General features: G+C 41.9%; 1 long non-coding RNA gene across 1 annotated transcript in view; it reads left to right on the top strand.

The window, feature by feature from the left end:
• The window catches only part of LOC110271886, a 43,182-nt gene extending 38,384 nt beyond the window's left edge, over positions 1-4,798 (top strand). The window contains exon 2 of the long non-coding RNA XR_002362732.1: positions 3,677-4,798. This is a non-coding gene — a long non-coding RNA (uncharacterized LOC110271886). The remainder of the gene's footprint in view (positions 1-3,676) is intronic.

The raw sequence follows: 5,783 nt of genomic DNA, 5'->3' as shown, positions 1-5,783 counted from the left end.
TAATCCGAACCTGCTCCCTCAAGTTCTCATAGGCAGCAGTTACGCTGCCAATGACCTTGGAGCTCGGAGTAATCAGCTCGGGCATTCTCCAACTCCTCCTTCAGGCGCACCACCTCCCGATAAGCTGTCACATAGCTGTCCTTATGCCTCAGTGTCGTGTCCTCGTCTAGCCTCACAGAAGCCGCCAGAGAAAGGGAACTCTCCTTCTCGTTCTCCAGATCCTTCTCCAGCTTGGCTACCTTTACTTTAAGCTCCTCCTTCAGGCCCTTCATCCGATCAAACTCCTGTTTAGCCTCCTCCATAAAGGCTTTGGTGGCATGGAGAGGAAGATTTTGAGCAGTTCGGTATAGGGCAGCCCCCATATATGCCATCCTAACACTGCTTCGAGTTATAAAGTCCAGATGGCGAAGGAGCGACACATCATCCATAGGAAGGGCACCAAAGGGACCAATTTGCTGATCTACGAACTCGATCGCATCAAAATCAGGGGTATCAAGGTTGAAAGGCTCAGTTGTTTTTTGCTTCTTGTTAGGAGGAGCACCAGAAGCAGCGGCAGAAGATTGAGGAGGCTCAGCCAGATGAACCCGAGGAGTGGGGATCACCTTCCTCGGCCCAGGAGAACCCGGCACGGGCGGCTTCACTTGAACTTGAGAAGATCCCTCTCCGGCCGCCTTCTTTGCCTTCTTGTAGGTCTTCATGGAATCATTGTTTTTCGATATCTCTAAAAATACAGAATCAACCATAATGACGAGTTACAACATAGGAGAAGAAAAACTCAGAAACAAATATAGAAATAAGTCAGACAGTACCCAAAGCAGTTCGAACCAAAGATAGATCACTCAAGAATCTTTTTGTATCCAGATGGGGTGGTTCTCCCCACAAATCTTCAAGAACAACTACAAAAGCCCGCTCAACCTCATTAAGCATCTCCCATGTATAACGTGGCACTCTCACATTCTTTTGCCACTCTAGAGGAAAAGCAGGCTCGTCATTCTCATCAAGAAAAAAGGGGCGGACCCCCTCAATAGCACGAACTCAAAAGAAATAATTCTTAAAATATTTAAAAGACTCATAATACATGGCAAAAACTTTATGACCCTGGGCCGATCTGAAAGAAACCCAGGAAGCTTTCTTTTTGGAAGAACCCGCAGGCTTGGCCGAGACAAAAAGATAGAGGAAAAGAGTTTGAGAAGGTGTTATGCCTAACTCTTGGCAAAGAAGTTGAAATATCTTGATAAAACCCCAGGAATTTGGAAGAAGCTGGGATGGAGCAATGTTACATAACCACAACAAGTCGGTCTCGAAAGCAGTAAAAGGAAAAGTAACGTCCAACTGGCTGAAGAAATATTCATAGGCGTAGAAGAAGGGACGCTCCCCCTCGACGAAAGTAGGAAAACAAGCCCTCTCATCAGAGTCAGGAGCTACAAGCTCATAATCCCTCTCCCGAGCACTGTTACCACAGATCCTATGACGTTTCCTCAACTCTACACAAAATTTAGCATCCACGACAGAGACACACATCAGGACAAGGGAGTCCAGCCAATCAGACATCCCCTCGGGAACTTTGGAAGACATCTCTACAATGTTATTGCGAGAAGACATGAGGTCGACTAATCCTACAATAAGAAAAGAAGATTGGATTACTAAAAAGCATCTCGGACGAGGATCAAAATGACTCGACTAATATGATACAGGCAAACAAGCAGAAAAGAAAAACCCGAAGACTCAAACCAAAGTCCTGGGGCATCCTTTGGAGGCAGTAACAAAGCAAGGTTTCAGGAAATTTCTACAGCTTACGTCCCGGCAATCATCAAACAAGAAAAGAAGGTTTCAAATAAGCAGACAAGAAAAGTAGAAACACAAAAGTTATCTAAACCACTATCTTTCTACAGTCTATCAGCGAAGAGCATAGCCAACATCAAATATGCCAAGCAGAGAACCGTCAAAGACACAACCCTTTTTGTGAACTAAGCAAAAACCATCATCCAAAGCACAAGCAGAAATGGCGACAACATGCAAAAACCCTAAAAGCATCAGGCAACAAGAAAGGCGAAGAAATTCATACAAAAGGCGAAGAAACTCCAAAATACGCAACAATTAGGCGCAGTAAAAGCAGCAAGATCCAAGCTTTCTCCAAGCAAAAATTAAACTTTCTCAAAATCAGACATAAAAATGACAGAGGAGGAAAAAATTGAACCTGGAAAATAGGAGAAAACCTCGAAAGGAAGCTGAGAAGAAAGAAGCGACAGAGCCGACCCTCGAACGGAAAAAATTCGCCGGAAGAAACTGTGAAAATCTAGGGAAAAAACAGAAAATGAGAGAGCAAAGGGAGAGGTTACCAAGGAAAACGAAGAAGAGAAACCGTTTCTGATGGCAAAATCCAAACCAAAGGAAACGGGGCATTTGAAGTCAATTAATGAGGGCATTAAACCCTCGCACGTTCCCAAAGCGCTGATATAAAAGCGCGCGCTTTGAAAGGAAAAACGTTTCGTATTCAAAAAAGGCTCTACAAAGAAAGGAATCGACAAAATGCTTGAGTTCGGTTTCACTAGAAAAGGACCGAAGTCAAGGACTCGACCTCAACAAAAAGACCGAGCTCAAGCAGGGGCACTGTTCATACCCTGAGTTGAGCTATCCGACTTGGGATGATTGGAGATAAAGCGACCGACCTCTTTAGGTCAGACTATCCGACCTCTCTCCAAAAGAGGTCGGCCAAATCGACAGGAAAGCCCAAAAAGGGCCCAACTCAAGGAACACAGCCCAAATCCAAAGGCGGCTCAAGCCTACAGAGAGAAGGGCGGTTCCGTTGAAGATAAGCTGACTTCACCCAAAGATAAGATAAGATAAGATAAGATAACTAACTTATCTTATCCAAGAAGGTCATTTCTCATCATTATAAATACACTGGAGCACCCAGGTATAACTCATACTCTGATTTTACTAAAAACTTGTTTAATACCCATGCTAACTTAAGCATCGGAGTCTCTTGCTGGTACCCCTCACCCTCCGGTGACCAAGGATCAGAGGTACAGCCAGTCCAACAAGTCGGACACAACAGCTCTGGCCGCAACTAGCCAGCCGGACACGTCATCTCTGACTAGTACAGAAGATCTCATCCGAGATCGACCTACAGTTTCAGGTAACCCATGGAACAGTTTCCATTGACTCTAAGCCTTCCATTAGTAGAGTTGGCTAGGACTTATGGATTGGAATCAACTATGCCTATTTGACTTATCCTCGATGTAGGGTTGACTAAGTAGGATTAACTCTTCATAATCATCATATGTTTGTGGTCAATGGCTAGGATAGGTAGCCTTAGCTCCCAATCCATGCCAAGATGTTTTTTTGCATTTGAATTTCCCTTTTCTTTGATTAATTGCCTTTGACTTTAATTGCTTTGATGTTTAATTCCTTACATGCTTATTTAATTTCTTGCCTTTTAATTTTCTTGCCTATATTGCTATCTAATCCCTATCCTCCCATAGTCAATAATTGAACATTTCATTGCAACTCCTAGGAAAGAATGACCCGGGAGTCTAAATACTCTCGGTTAATTTAAATTTGAATATTAAAACTTTGATTGTGAGAGTTTATTGTTGGTTTAGACTATGCTACTAACGAAGTAATTCCTATTTTGAGAAAATTCCAAGCCAACACTAAATTCTTATCACATCAGGTATTCATGGAAATATCCTTATAAGTAGCTAGTCAAAATAGAGAGATTTGTGTAGAGAAAAAGAAGCTTTGTGAGAGGAGCGTTAAACTCAAGTAACTAGCTAGAAGAAAATCAAGGGGAGGTTCTGCTTTTAGCAGAGTCAAAAGGTGATCTATTGGCAAGAAAAACAGTGATCTAATCAAATGTATTTTCCTAAGCGAGGTACAAACAATTATTGCTGAGGTGGAGGGCATAGGCCGTTAAGCGGTGCTGTAGGAGCCATGAGAGTGTTAACCTAAAATTGTCAGGGTTTGAAAAGACACTTGGCATTCCAACATTTGAAAGGGATGTGTAAATCCCACTCCCTCGAGGTTAGTTTTCTCTGTGAAACCAAAAACCAACCTTGACAAATGGAAAGTAAGCTGAGGGCATGCGGATTTATTAAATGGTTTCTTTGTAATCCATCAGAGACTACGGGAGGACTTGCATTGGCATGGAAGGAATGGATAGAGGTGACGGTGATGGATTCGGATGATTTTTTTTATTACTGCCAGAGTTAATGATGCATCTAAATAAGAGGAGTGGGGGCTAATATGGGTTCATCTTAGTTGTTCAGAGCCTAACCAATTGGAACAATTCCAGAAATTACCAATAGTGTTGTAACAGTTTTAAGGTAAAGCTTTTATTCTTGGTGATTTCAATCCTATTAAAAGTCTCCAAGAAAAGGAGGGTGGAAACATAGCTTCGGGATCATCAATGGTAGCTTTCAATAATTTCATTAATGGGAACAACTTGTTGGACCTTGAAATGGTAGGGAGACTTCGATTAGAGCAAGCTTACTATTTGCTGACAACTTTATCCTATTCTGTAAAGCATCCGTCTACACTTGCCATAAAATTTTGGAACTATTGGAGAAATATGAACAAGTTAGTGGTTAGAAAGTCAACCTTAGCAAGTCTGCCGTCTTTTTCAGAAATAATACTCCCCCAAGTACTAGAGCTACAATAGCCAAATGCCTAAATATTAGGCATATAGGAGCTCAGGAATAATATTTAGGACTACTATCCAATGTACAAAAATCGAAGAAATCTACCTTTGGAATGATTAAAGACAAAGTGTGCAAAAGAGTTGAAGGGTGGAAACGAAAATTACTATCAGTTGGCAGCCGCCACGTACTACTCAAGGCAGTTGGTAAGGCTGTCCCCATCTACAATCTGCCATGTTTTAAACTCCCTGACTCTCTCATCCATAATATTCATGGGATTTTAACTCAATTTTGGTGGAGGAAAAAAGGTGAAGAATGAAAAATGTCATGGATTAGCTGGGATGTCATGTCTAGGCCTAAAAAGGAAGGGAGCTTGGGCTTTAAAGATCTCAGAGCACAAAATTTGGCGTTACTTGGCAAGCAATGTTAGTGAATAGCAACTCACTCAAACTCACTACTAGCTAGAATGCCTAAATGAAAGTACTTTCGATACAGTGACATTATGCAAGCAGAGAGAGGTAATGCACCTTTGTGGGGACGGCAAAGCATACTCGAGGGACGCAAGGTCACAGAGAAAGGACTCTTTTGGAAAATTGGCATAGGATTTGCTGTTAGTATCTTCTCTGATCCATGGGTTCCTCCTTTACAACCTTTTATCCCCCTCTGTCTCTATATGCATTTGGCCTAAATCAACCATTTGCTCGGGTGAGTGAGCTGTTAACAAATAAGGAGTGGAATCAACAAATTCTTGAGAACCTATTTCCAATTCACATCAGGCAACAAATCTCAACAATCAAAATTGGAGAAGAGGAGGATAAAATTATTTGGTTTCTACACAAATCAAAGAATAATGAAGTCTAATCTGAATACAAAGTAGCTTACCATTTTTTTCACCTTCCGAATGAGTTCTACCTAAATCTTCTCCAGCATCAAGATGTATGGCAAGATTTTTGGAAACTGAAGCTCCCCTACAAGATCATGCTCTTCCCCTAGCGAGATATTTATGAGCATCTTCCGGTGATGGAGCTCCTCCACAAACAAATTCCAAGATCTTCAACATGCCCCCGCTATAACAATGGCGTCAAATATGTCATCCACTGCATGTTCACTTGCGAAAAATCTAGGGAGGTGTGGATAAGGAGC

This window comes from Arachis ipaensis, chromosome B05 (genome assembly GCF_000816755.2).
Source record: "Arachis ipaensis cultivar K30076 chromosome B05, Araip1.1, whole genome shotgun sequence".
In the NCBI taxonomy this organism is placed as follows: Eukaryota; Viridiplantae; Streptophyta; class Magnoliopsida; order Fabales; family Fabaceae; genus Arachis; species Arachis ipaensis.
This window is presented reverse-complemented; position numbering and strand designations above follow the sequence as displayed.